The sequence below is a fragment of the Protopterus annectens genome, chromosome 6.part0, assembly GCF_019279795.1.
Source record: "Protopterus annectens isolate FY-2018-M chromosome 6.part0, PAN1.0, whole genome shotgun sequence".
Lineage (NCBI taxonomy): Eukaryota > Metazoa > Chordata > Ceratodontiformes > Protopteridae > Protopterus > Protopterus annectens.
The window spans coordinates 1,686,476,970-1,686,490,381 of record NC_056737.1 but is presented as its reverse complement, the minus strand read 5'-3'; positions in this window follow the sequence as shown (position 1 = coordinate 1,686,490,381).

The window sequence follows — 13,412 nt, the reverse complement described above, 5'->3', positions numbered from 1 at the left end:
CTGGGTGACTACCTTGAAAACTGTCTAGCAGGTTTAGGAACCATGATCTGCCCCTGACCAAATCAAAATGGGTAGGGTTGAGTGTTTGTAGGCTCTCAATAGCTCTGTTTATGAGTTCCATAATGATGGACTCCATGGCCTTGCACATCAGGCTTATTAGGCTTATAAGACAATAGTTCCCATGGTCTGTTGTGCACCAACACTCATGGAGTGTGCCAAACGTTGCTGTAACCCATTCAACAGTTTCATATCCTGTACAGATGGTGAGTCTCAACAGACTGTTCAGGTGCAGGGTCTGTTTGTTTTGGGGTTCACATATGACACAGCCAGGGAAACCATGTTATCCCATACACACATTGTTTTTAGGTTTGGAAAGAGCTGTTTAACCATTGTATATGTGATTTCTGGGTTTTCACAATCTCCAGGTATGATAATGGGCCCTTTTGTCAGTAAGAAGGGGGTAAATATGTATGAACCTGTCTGACAAGATGTTGGCAATGTCAGTCATGTACATGTATTCATTTACAGTTTGCACTGACTCAGAACATATATGAGTTTACATTGATATTTATGAGATAGCGAAAGAAAGCTTCATGGTTTTCTATGGACTCTTTGACCATGGCTTGGATAATTTTAGGAGTGGTCATTGTTTCTTGATGATACTGATCAGAGAATTATTGATCTTCTTTGGTTTTTCACTTTCTTTGAACAACCTAAGTACTTGGAGTACATAGTTTGATTATGACAGGTGTCCAATATATTATATGGGTCTGTTTTCATATCAGTGTGTGCACAAGGCAGTATTGGTGAATAGTGACAAGTGTCTGGAGTAAGAACTGCAACTGCCAGATATGTGTGGCCCACTGCTGCACTCAGACATGGCCTAAGTGTGTGAGCATGCCCAGTATGAGCATATATAATATATGTGTGTGAAAATCAAGTTGGTTTTTACTTCAGGGCTCACCTTTGTGTTGTACATCGACAGGAAGCACAGTGTGCCTGCAGGGCTTCCATGAGTCATTCTACATACAGTGGGGACAGCTATTATTTGTACATTTCTACCCGGGGGGGCACACCTGATTGTTACTGTGGGTGTACATAGGATGAAGGGTTCACCTGACACTTATACACAATTGCTAGGCCTGCACTGCTATGTCAGGTACTCCATTTTAGTCTGTACTGTTGCCTATCGTACTGGCTTGATGCATACCACTGCACTACAGACCTTAGCTTCCATTTACACGGATATTAGTTTGTGACTTCATAGCTTACCCAACTCACATCACACTGCCTGGCCTGCTGTAATCTGTCTGCATAGGCCTGGGGGGAGGTTACTCATATGCCTCTTCAGAGGGCATGATACAGCATGTGTTTGGGTTTGCGTTTGTCTACATTTGTCCTGCTGACCGTGACTATTAGGTATGTGACCCCCCAACTGGTATATGTGAGTGAGTTAAGTTGTGTCTGTGCCAGTGAAATGCTGTCATGGCTTAGTGGTTCAGTACTGTGACTATAGTGGACAGTATCCTAAGTTCGAGCCCTATCACTGCTTTTTATTTTCCTGCTGGGCAGACGAGACTGCAGGTGTGAGCGTGTTTGCCCGACTTTGCCCGACTTTGGCCAACATTGCTCAACGTTGCCTGACATTGTGCTGGTTAGAGCAGTGGGCAGCTACGCACAATTGTATTTAAATATGCTCAATACTGGTAAAATGTGCTTAGCAGTACTTTATATTGCTTAAAATAGGGCACTCATGCTTCAGGTGGTGCTGCAGGGCTGCCTATGTTGGATGCACATAGTACACTCCCTATACATGTTTGAAAACAGGTAGTGTCAAGTTAGGCATCCCTTTTACTGTATGTGAGAGTCAGAGAGAGGTGTCATTTCTAGGGTTCCTACTGAGCCAGTGTATGTGCTATGCAACGCCTCTTTGGCAAGGCCAGGTCATATTGGGCACGCCTTCTTCTGCCTACTGGGGCAGGCTCAGGTTGTTCCTCCTCCGAGTCACGCGGTGCTTGTACAGGCCTTGGCAATGGTGGGGGGCTGTTTGGCCCTGCCCCATGCTGTTCCTACTGCAGCTGTTTTCACGGGATCATATTGTGTAGCATGGCACATACCATGACAATTTGGGTACATGTAGTTGGTGAGTACTGCAAGGCTCCACCAGATGTGTCCAGGCACCAGAACCATGACTTGAGCATCCCAAACACACGCTCAATAATGTTTCTTGTTTGTGCGTGTGCCTCATTATGGAGTTCTTGTTTGGGTGTGTGTGCATTTCTGATGGGTGTCATCAGCCACGGCTCCAGTGCGTATCCAGCATCCCCCACTAGGTGACCATCAGGGATGTCCCCATTGGCAAATCTCTGGTAGAGCTGCGTCAGATGCCAGATGTGGGAATCGTGATAGCTTCCAGGGCAGCCAGCACACACATTTATTATTATGCCCTGGGCATCGCACACGACCTGGCAGTTGATGGAGGGGAAGCCCTTGCAGCTGATATAGACCCTACCCCGCTCACCCGGTGGTGCTTTGATGTGTATGTGCATGCAGTCTATTGCACCCCCTACCTCAGGGTATTCTGCTATTTGGCAGAAAAGATGCATATTGCTGGCCAATGCCTCATGGGAATTGGGAAATATATGTGCTCACCGACATGTGCTGACATAGCATCCAGGAACTGGTGCAGTACCCTGGATGCTGATGCCTGTGAAATCCCCATCATATCACCAGTTGGTTTCTGGAAGGTACCTGTAGCTAGTATTCTTAGGCCAACACATACCTTAGTATCCACTGAGATGGGTTCCCCTCTGTTGGTTCTGTATGTGCGGCGTGGCCGGCACAGCTCAACAATTTGCTGCAGGAGGTCTCTGTCTACCCTATAGTACTCCACTGTCTCCAGCTTATGTAGCCCCTGGTAGATTAACCTGGGTCTGTACACTCTTCTTCGTCTCCTCACTGTGGGTTGCTCAGCAGCATTCACAACATCACCACCCTCAGCACCTTACACATATTGGTTTGTGATAGCAAGAGCAGCCCCTAACATTTTGTTTGACTTTAAAGTTTTTAAGCTTTCCCTCTTTGTATACTGCAGTTTTGCAGAGGTCTTGGAAAAAAACAGGGAAGAATGCTGTTTGCAGAGTTTAAAGTGGCTGGCTGGGCTAGGCTAGTCTGCTGCCTGTGTAATTGGCTGATTCTGATATATTTCACCTGGCAGCTCTGCTAGTGCTCCTTGGTTAACTTCCTAACTTCTTTTCCCTTTCTGTTTCCATCTGGGGCAGCGCAGCGCAAACAAGTGCAAACACGCACAAACGCGTGCACACGCTGTGTGCCCGTTTGCAAGAAATTTCAGATATTTTCACGGCGTACACCTTTGGTTTCTGGTTTTCAAAAAGGACAACTGTAGACACGCCTCTTGCAATCCTGAGCAACTCAGGGCAAACACAGGACACTGTGCTGCAATAAGCATACAATCTGTCTGACATACCCCCTCATGATGTCACTTATCATCTACTCTACTACTCACCTACTCCTACACTTACACTCTTGGGACATGGTTCACATGCTGGGGAAAATTGTGATTCACTATCCTTATCCTCATTTGCATAGGATTGCCTACTAATGCTTGGTTACATCTCTCACACTGAGCTTCCCCCCCTTAGCAACCAGTACTCAATGGCCATATTGTCTTCAGCCTGCCATTCACCTGCATAGCAGGATAAGCTTTTTAGTGAAAATGCCTATTTTTGGCTATTTTGAAATTATTTTATTGTTTTTTTAAGCGCCGCACGTTTGCACGGCACTGCTCTATGCTTAAACATCGGAGATCAGGGAAAAAAAATAGATTTTAATAATTTTAAACATTTAAAAATGCTAATGACCTTATATTTGGCCATTAGCATGCTTCCTCAACTGGATGCATCCTTTATTTGGAGCTGTCATAGCTCCGTTTAGCAATTTTCAGAATGGTACTCCGTTACCAACGGAGTACATTTCTGCAAATAACACTACTCTTCCACAGACAGGTTAGTGTTTCCTGGATTGCAAATTTACCTCATTTGCATAGCTTTCAGCAGCAAATGAGGTAATTTGCATACCATGACGCTGTCTGTACAAGAGTAGCTTTAGAAGCTTTCATGCATGCCCCTGCTGGCTGTTGCTGGATCGCTCAGCAGACATATTGGCTGTCTGACGTCTTACTCTACTCTACAACTCCGTGCAAGCTTTCGTAAATCTGGCCCATACTTGAAATTCTTACAAATATGTGTCACACACATAGTTAAACTGGAAATATAGAAAAAGGTTACATAATTTCAGTATGTGACATAGTATCAGTTGACATTATCTTGTGTAACTGAAACAATTTCTGACCTTCATCCTGTGTAATTTGCAGTTAGATGTGTTTATTACTGTGATACCGGGAACAGGGAAGATAAATATTTCCTGACACAATATAAAATGAAAAAATTGAGCACTGCACCTCTTTTCTTCTCTTTATTTTGTGAACATCATTTTCATACATATGCTTCTCTAAAAAGACTGCTATATTCTTTGCCTTGCAGTTAATATATGTTTCATTGCTTAATCTACTTCCTCAGAAATGCAGATACAATTCCACTCAGAGGGAGAAACTGTTATTACAAACAATTCATACAAATGTTAAGAATTTTGATCTCCTAAGTCAGTCAATGGTAGTCATAAAATGACTTGTAAGTCCCTTCTCCTTGACATACCCTAGATAAGTGTACATCAAATAGGACTGACTGTGAAAAAGTGATTAATACTGCAGGTAGACTAATCATTCACACTTGCAGTCAGTTAGCAGCTAACTCTTCTCAGTCCACACCCTTGCAGCGATAGGGTGTATGCATGCAATCTTGAAGGTCCATACACCATGTTTGCATTCCCTTCACTTAGTGCAGATTGTATAATTCATGAATACTAATGAGTTCACAGCTCATTTGCATACTCACAGTGTCCAGAGAGCTAAATCTGCACAATATAAAGGCAATCATGCAGCAAAGGAACTTGATTGGTAATGAGAGAGACTGTTTGGATCCAGAAAACTTGATAATGGTAATTACTGCTACTTGCTTTGAAAACTTTTTTCAGCATTCACAGTTGACTTGCTACAAAGGTAGGTTGCTGTTATGAACAAATTGGTATATTATAATCTTAGTTATAGATTGCATTTCACAATAAAAGTATAGCTTTACTGTCTGCATTATTCTCAGTAGCTGATAGGATGGGGATGTATACCAAAGTTATTTCTTGACCATGCAGTATTGTTCAACATAATGATGATAGAGTAATGGAAAATTCAATCCAGAAAACTAATCACTTTGTTCAAAGGACCTTTGTATTATTGTATGTATTTTGTTAATGCTTTAATGTCTACCTAGTTGTCCTTCATGGAAATGTATATCTGACAAAAAACTGCTGATGATTTTTTCCTTGTCAGGTGTAAATTATTTTTTAATGCTGTCATGTACTGCAGGGTGACATAAATGTTTGCCCTGTTCTGAATTTATTATCAAATTCTTTCTTTGTTTTACATTTGGGGAAGAAGGGGAGAAAATATGTATTAAGTTGTGTGTACTCATAAAAAGCCTTCCTTTTTCATGTATTTATGAATGCATTCCAAGATATTTTTATATGTTTAACCATCTTTTTTTTTTACTTACGGATTTCTTCTTCTTTGCTATTATCTTCCCGCTCATTCAGGGCTATAGTAGCCAAGATATCTGCACCCCATAAAATGACATACATGGAGACTGAGAATCATTTGATCATTCAGGCCCTATGTTGTGATGGGTCATTCCTATTACAGAGAGGCAGGGATTTCTAGTCCTCCCGTGACCATGTCTGGGAGCAGGTGGCGAATAACATTAATGCAGTGGGAGACCATGGATATACATATGCCAAAATAAGACATAGAGACAGTGATATATTACGGCGGCTAGATGGGCAGCCTCAAATGCTCATTAAAGTGTGGCTATGGTGGATGGTTCTCTTTCCAAGCCACCGCTGACAGAAACAGAGGAGCTCCTGAACACTGACACAAATCCCATCAGCTCAACACAGGCTTCACACAGAATTCTTGATGTTGGGGCTGATATGGAAAATAACCCAAGTGTGTCTACTGCAGAACTTCCAGGTATGCTATTTAACTAAACATTTGTCATTGCATGCATATATCTATTTGCATACATATATCTATGTCATATAAATATATATATATATATATATATATATATATATATATATATATATCTAGGTAGATAGATGACTAATACTGGTTTCTCCCTCTTTCTCCAGATCCCCAATAAGACTCCCCACTGGTACAGCTATAGGGTTGAAATCTTGGCTGAGAGGACAAACCAAGATCTCCAGTACCCTCTCTGTCCGAGTGCTTTTTGTCCCTGCCCAAGTAGCACACACACCTGGAAAAGGCTGTCACAGGTTTACTAGCTATGCCCCCTTTTGCCCAGACTATAAGATAGTTCTGACTGCCACCAGTCAACTTTTATCAGCTAATTTAAGGACCTTAACAAAGAGTATCCAATCATACTGTGTAATGTTACTATTAATCCAAATGATAGTCTGACCAGGAAACAAGGCTTTTCAGAGTGACCCACGGTATCACCAATTAGATATGCAAGTACTCAAAGAGCTTAAATATGTCTCACAGATATCAGCCACAATGATAGGTTTAAATATATTTCATAATAAATAATAAAAGAATAAGACAATACTCAGTAAGTTATCAGTTTCATCTGAGTTCAAAATCACAGAAAATATTTAAAACAACATTGCAGGACAGTCTCAAATAAATAAAGAAAACATCTAAGCTATATTTTACTATATCCCTATCTGAATCTAAAAGAGTTACTATGCTGTAGAAACTTACTTACAGCAAGGCAAGTGCAAAAGTTTTGATGAGTGGATGTTGTTGTCAGGTCAAAAGACAGATGCAAAATGTCCTGTCTCTCTCTGAGAGAGTTCTTAAATTAATATCTCAAACATTGTTGTTGGTATACTTGCAGGATGACATCACTTTTGTCATCTGACTATCTCAGGTGAAAACCACCATTGCTAGAAACTGCCAGCATTTTAGCATCTCCCTCTGAAAAATGCACATCTCTGAGATCTTTGCAACTGCTGGAAGACATAAAATAATAAAATACTTACAAAACAATGCAGAAGGCAATCTAGTTCTAGACATCTTGTCTCCTTGCTGCACTGAAACTAATGTTTATAGCACAATCATAAAACAATTTAATTTCAACTTTTTCCTGAAGTTCTGCAAGTTAACCCTGTATGTTCTAGTTTCTATTGTTAAAAATATATACATCCACACCTGTACAATGGTTTATATACATTTCTGTTCTAGTCCAGCAGGGTGCACTGTGGTCATCATCTAGGCTCAGTACTGTACAAACCCTTTTCAACACATACTTCTGTACCAGCAGTTTAATATACACATAACACACAGTTCTAATACATTTGTAAGACTAGCATATGAATCAGCTTGATACTCACAAATGACATATGATTATTTACAGAATTCCAGATAGCTGTGCTGGCAGTATCTCCTTCTGTCACACTTCTATATAAATCATATTAATATTCACAAATTACATATAATTATTTACAAATTCCAGATAGCTGAGCTGGCAGTATCTCCTTCTCTTACATTTCTATATAAATCAAATTAATATTCACAAAATGACATATAATTATTTACAAAATTCCAGCTAGCTGGGCTGGCAGTATTTCCCTTTGTCACAATTTACATTCCACATAAAATAGATTTTACCTATTTTTTAGTCTCTTTGGCTTTTGTTATTTACTTGTTATCACAGGTGATCCTGCCAGCTGCACTATGGAAATCCTGCCACCTGATGTCACAGTATCGGTAGCCTCTGATGGTGATGAGGGTCAACTTGACATTATGGTTGTGCCTCCAGCATCTCCCTGGGCCTTTGCTGAAAATGGGCCATTAGCCCAGTCAGACTTTCCCTCTAAACAAAAGTAAAATAAATAAATAAATCTCTCACCCCAGTTTTGGACACAGTCAGTATGCCAACACATACCCATGGCATAGAGACCTCAGACATGGGATAGACTGAGGGTGACATAGTTGATCAGGGTAGTGTGGTTACTCCAGTTGCACAACTCTTTGATTCTCCTCATAGCTGTCATGAGTGTGGGATTCCCCACACGAAGGTTATTGGAGATGCTCGGAGGAGGACTGATGTCCACTGTGCTTTTGATGTTTATGTGTCAGTAGGTGCCACATGGTGTATGTGTAAGGCATCACAAAGACATGTTCCACATGGGCCTCAGAAGAGATAATGCGAGTACTATGGAACTAGTAGTATGACTCCTATCAGAGTTAGTTCTCATGGGTAGTGTTGACAAGACTGAAATGGTTCGTCTGCCATGAATGGCTCACACCTGTTTGGGGATGTCAGGACATAGTTCTAGCACAGTGTTTGATTATGTTCATGCAGACATACAAATGCTAGCAGAGTGCTTGATTATGTTCATTCAGACACACACACATTCAACAAATACTTGCTCATACCACCTTACACACACACACTCTATTTATCTAAGCAGTACTGTTGACTGCTAAACATATCTTGTTACTAGTCCTGTAAATCAGACACTTAAGGTATACATTTTTGTTTTACTTCCACACACTCACTTCTTTGGTGTCAGGCTTGCCCTCCTGCCCCCCCCCCCCCAAACCCTCACCCTGTGCAAATGAGGATGACTGTTCCTTCCTTTTAAATATTTCTTTGTGACTCTGGGTTACATATATGTCTGATGCACAAGGTGGATAGCTGATGCTTGCTTACTCAGAAGCTTCCTTTAATGTAAATGTACTGCAGAAAAAATGCTTTTAATCATAGTTCATAATCAGTTGTGAATGTCACTGTATTTGTGTTATTGTTGTTGCTCATGCAATCAAAGTACATGTTTTTAAGTCTTGCTTACTGTTATATATGTGTAAATGATGCTACCCTTGACCTGCTCACTGGTTTATATACAGTGGCCAACTAAAAGACCTGATACACATTAGTGGGTGAAATCCATAGCTGTGTATTGCAAACATCAGTCATAAAGTTGTATTGTTTTTAATACAGGTTCCAGACTTATCTCAGTAATAATGCTAATGTGATAAGAATCCATGGAGGGTTGCTTATGTCTGATACTAACAGATTGCAAGCACTACATGGTTCATAGGATCATAGGCAGTTACTAGGCCATTGGCCCTGAGGCCCATACAAGCCTAACCAAGAATTTAGCCCATGTTCCAACAAGTCAGCACCTTATGCCACTGTCCAGCAGGGACACAGGTGGAATCCCATGTATGTATTTTCTGTTGTCCTTCCAGTCATCCAGGTTGTGCTTAAAATGGGTTAATGAGGCACTCTGCTTGACATGGTTAGGGAATCTATTCCACAAAAGGGAGGTCTCTGGGACATAAATCAACAAGTCTTATTGATGTCAGAGACCAGGCTGAAGTCACCAGTGCTGTTACTCAAGTGCAGCTTGACTTGCGGATATGCAGCAGTCCCATTAAGGCTGGGTATGAGATTGCTTTGTATGCCAGACAGAGGTCACCTCTGAGAAGTCTGTAGGAGTCTGAGTAGAGGGACAGGGCATTTAGCCTATCTATGTATGGTAGATGTTTGAGGCCCTGAATTCTCCTGGTGAGGAATCTCTGTGGTCTCAACAGCTACTGCATGTGCTTTGTGAGGTACATGCTGAAAGGGGCATTGCACTCAATAATGGGTCTTATAAGTGAAGAATATAGGGCTGTTATGACTCCTTGTCCCTGGATGAGATACCCTTACTAATGAGGTGGGCCATGTGAAAAGCTTTTCATACAGCGAAGGCAATATGGTGGTCAAAAGTCAGTTTGCTATTAACCTGGGTGCCCAAGTCCCTTACGACTGGTTAAGTAATTGCTGTGAATTTTGTCAGGCATAATTTTTAATATTTGTATTTGTTTTTCTTTCTTTTAGTTCATATTTGTACCTTAGCCAGAGCCATGGAGCATTTTGCATGCTTGTGACTGCTGGCAGCATCTTCCGCTGGTGGTTACCCTCCTTATGCTTGCTGATCTAGGGCACCATACTATCTCCCAAAAAATCTCCTGTGTAATGTTAAACATAGTATAGTCGTGTAGGTAAACACACCAGAATAGTAGATGTTCTAATAGTCACTGCTGCTGTAGTCTTCCCCTCCCACCATATCTCTTCTTCTGCTTTTGCTACATTGCCAGGGTGTGGCTGTATACACTCTTTTTGAATATAGTTACATATGTTAGATGCTGGATTTTTCTTTTCCTAGTTGTTCCCTTTCAGGGCTGTAACCTCCCTTCTTGAAGCAAAATGTGCTGAAGCTTATGATGCCTTAACCAATGACTTTATGCATCTCACCTCAAGCCCTGAAGCTTTTACAGTTGGTGAAATGTGCCCTTAAGCTCTAAAAACTTTCTGATGATCATTTTCTAGGCAGATTTCAACCCATAAATCCTAGGCTATTGCAGCATTGATCTACTATAACATCTACTGTTGTAATATGTTTACTAACACAACTGTATTTTCTATTAACTTTTTAAGTCAGTTAGTATATCATTTAAAAATTGTCAGTGATTTTGGGCCTTTGTATCCCCCCCTTTTTTTGATGTTGTCCATAAATGTCGACAATTACTAAGTAAGGTGGCTACTGACACCTGGTGGAATTTGTTGTCATTCAAATCTAATCTGTTTTATTTGTTGATTTAGTAAAAACAAAATGTCAGTAACCAAGAGGGAAAAACAGAGGTAGCTCAGCAATGCAAGTAAAATAAAATAGAAATCCACAGAACAAAAAATATGCTGTATCCTCATCAAAGAACTCAGTTTATTGGAACTTTGTTTTAGCACTTTCATCATAAAAAACAAGACTTCTGAAATGACAAAGCTCAGAAAGATTGTTTTAAATATGCATCAGTCATTTGTTGACAGGCATGTGATAACATCTTATGTGGTAAAACCACTCATATTTTATCTGCAACAAACAATAATATACAAAGACTTCTCTGTAAAAAATATTTCAAAACAGAAATTAATATTGCATTGTCTAACAATCATTTATATTGTCCCTGCCTTCATTTTAAGAATGTTAGTAATACTAGTTGATTGTTTCAGACCTGGGAGGTGATTTGCATGAAGTTGGAGCTGTCAATAAGTTTCATGACATACCAGAAAAGTTTCCCAACTCACCCTGCCCAAAGTCAAGTTAACTTTTTCCTTTGCCATGAAAGTGAACATGGAAAAACTATTGCAGCAGCCAGCTTGTTTACTTAATGGGTTGTTAGTGGACCCTTTCTCTTATTGTAAACATACTCACATTTTCCCTTATGCTGCAGTCAGTCTGCCAACATAGAATATGTCATAGTGTGAGCAATTTGCTAAATAAACATCTGCTCTAGTCTCACTATTTGCCATGGTGTGTCCAAATGTTAACCTGTGATGCTTCAGTATTTCACTACAACCACTGACATTAATAAAACCACAAAACTTGAAGTGACCACATTTCCTGGTCCCACCCAGCTCTATGCCAGTTTTGAAGCTTTTCAGCCTTAAATTTCAATATATTTTTGGTGTTAGCTCCTCTCTTGTAAATAAATCCAGGGCAGTACCTAATGTCTCACTAGTATTGTCAAAATGACAAATTGTTCATCAGTTAGTATGAATTATTTTTTGATGTCATGCACATTGTTACTGTAAATTAAAATCATAAACCTCTCAAAATTGGTAGAGTGTGAGGATTTCACACCTGGAACTTACATTTTACTTTTGAGAATAGAGATGAATATCCATGCTCTCTCTTCCTGCACACATCTTATAGTGTCAGCCAGCAGACAATCAGGGTCATCCCCTGTCAGTAAACATACCACTTAAGGTGATCAACTCATTGCTGGAGTTATTTATTTATTTTTTGACAAAACAACTTTATTGAATAAACAGAGTGATAATGCAAGTTAATATATCAAACCATTGAACATTACACAGAAACATATGAAACACCTTAGACAATCAGAAAAACACAATGAACACGAAGGTAAACAGCTGATATTAGCAACAAAGCATATAGCAATTAATGAATGTAAAGTTTGTGTGAACTTCATCATAATGATTATATAGAAAAGACCCTTCACTGGGAAACTATGTGCAGAGATCCAACCATTTATTCCAAAAAGACAACCGAATGATAAAGGAGAATCACTAAAGAAAAACATCCCTGATGGGATTTGCAGTTAGTATGACTGGCCAGATAAGAAAGGGGGGGAGTGGTCAAATAGTAGTAGTTCAGAGGTAAGGCAGAAAAAGAAAGCCGATCAGCTTTAAAGACTGCCTTATTTGGATATAAAGGAGAGCCTTAATGGGGTTGATGTTAGGGCAGTTTCAAGGGGCCTGGATAAAATCATTCTGTAGTGTAATAATACTGGCTTCCCCTACAGAGGAAGCTGATGTTTAGGTAATTTGGAGGATTTTATATTATTTGTGGCAAAGCAGAACCCTCTTGCTATGATCCAAGGTTGGATCCCACAAAACTGATACATTTGTAGGATGCTTCCATTCTGAAAGTTTTTATGCCCTAAATGCTGATGATGATTATAAAATCCAGCTCTCGTTGCAAAGTATGTCTGGGCTCTGGTTATGAGAAATCCTAGCCCAAAGAATTTGGAGGGAGCAGAGGACCTTCATTCCTAGACATGATTTGCTCTAGACAGTTACTTGGTCCCAAGTAAAGAATGGCAGCCCAAAGTTTATGATAAAGCTTATACACTGAAGAAAAACAAGCTGGACATAGGGTTCCATCAGGAAGAACTAGAGTGACATTCCATGTTGGTAGCTAATGTCCCCGGTGTCCTAGAAGCATTATCTTATCAAAAACATATGAGTTTTGCTTAAGAAATCAAATTTCCTATAAATAAAAGGTTGATAAAGGCTGGAGGCTGTTGCACCCCATGCTCAACATCCAAGCTTCTAATAACAACAAAAGTTCTCCACTGTAGTGTGCAGCAAAAAGCTGATATAAAATGGATAATCACATTTTAATAGGTAGCTTTCTTCTGGTGAATGTTTCATTTAATGTTATTTGGAAAGGGAGGGAGTTCAAATGCAAGTGTTCCTTAAACATGGATCTAAGAACCACATAATGAAGTTGGAGGTATTGCAAAAAAGATGACATTGGGAGATTGCACCAGGTACTAAGATCCCCAATATCTTGAAGGACCTATTGATCATGAACTCTGGAAGTGATATCATAGAGACCTTTATACCTAATGTATCCCATTTTCAGTTCACAAACGGAGTACCAACAAACATCCAGTATGGATTACC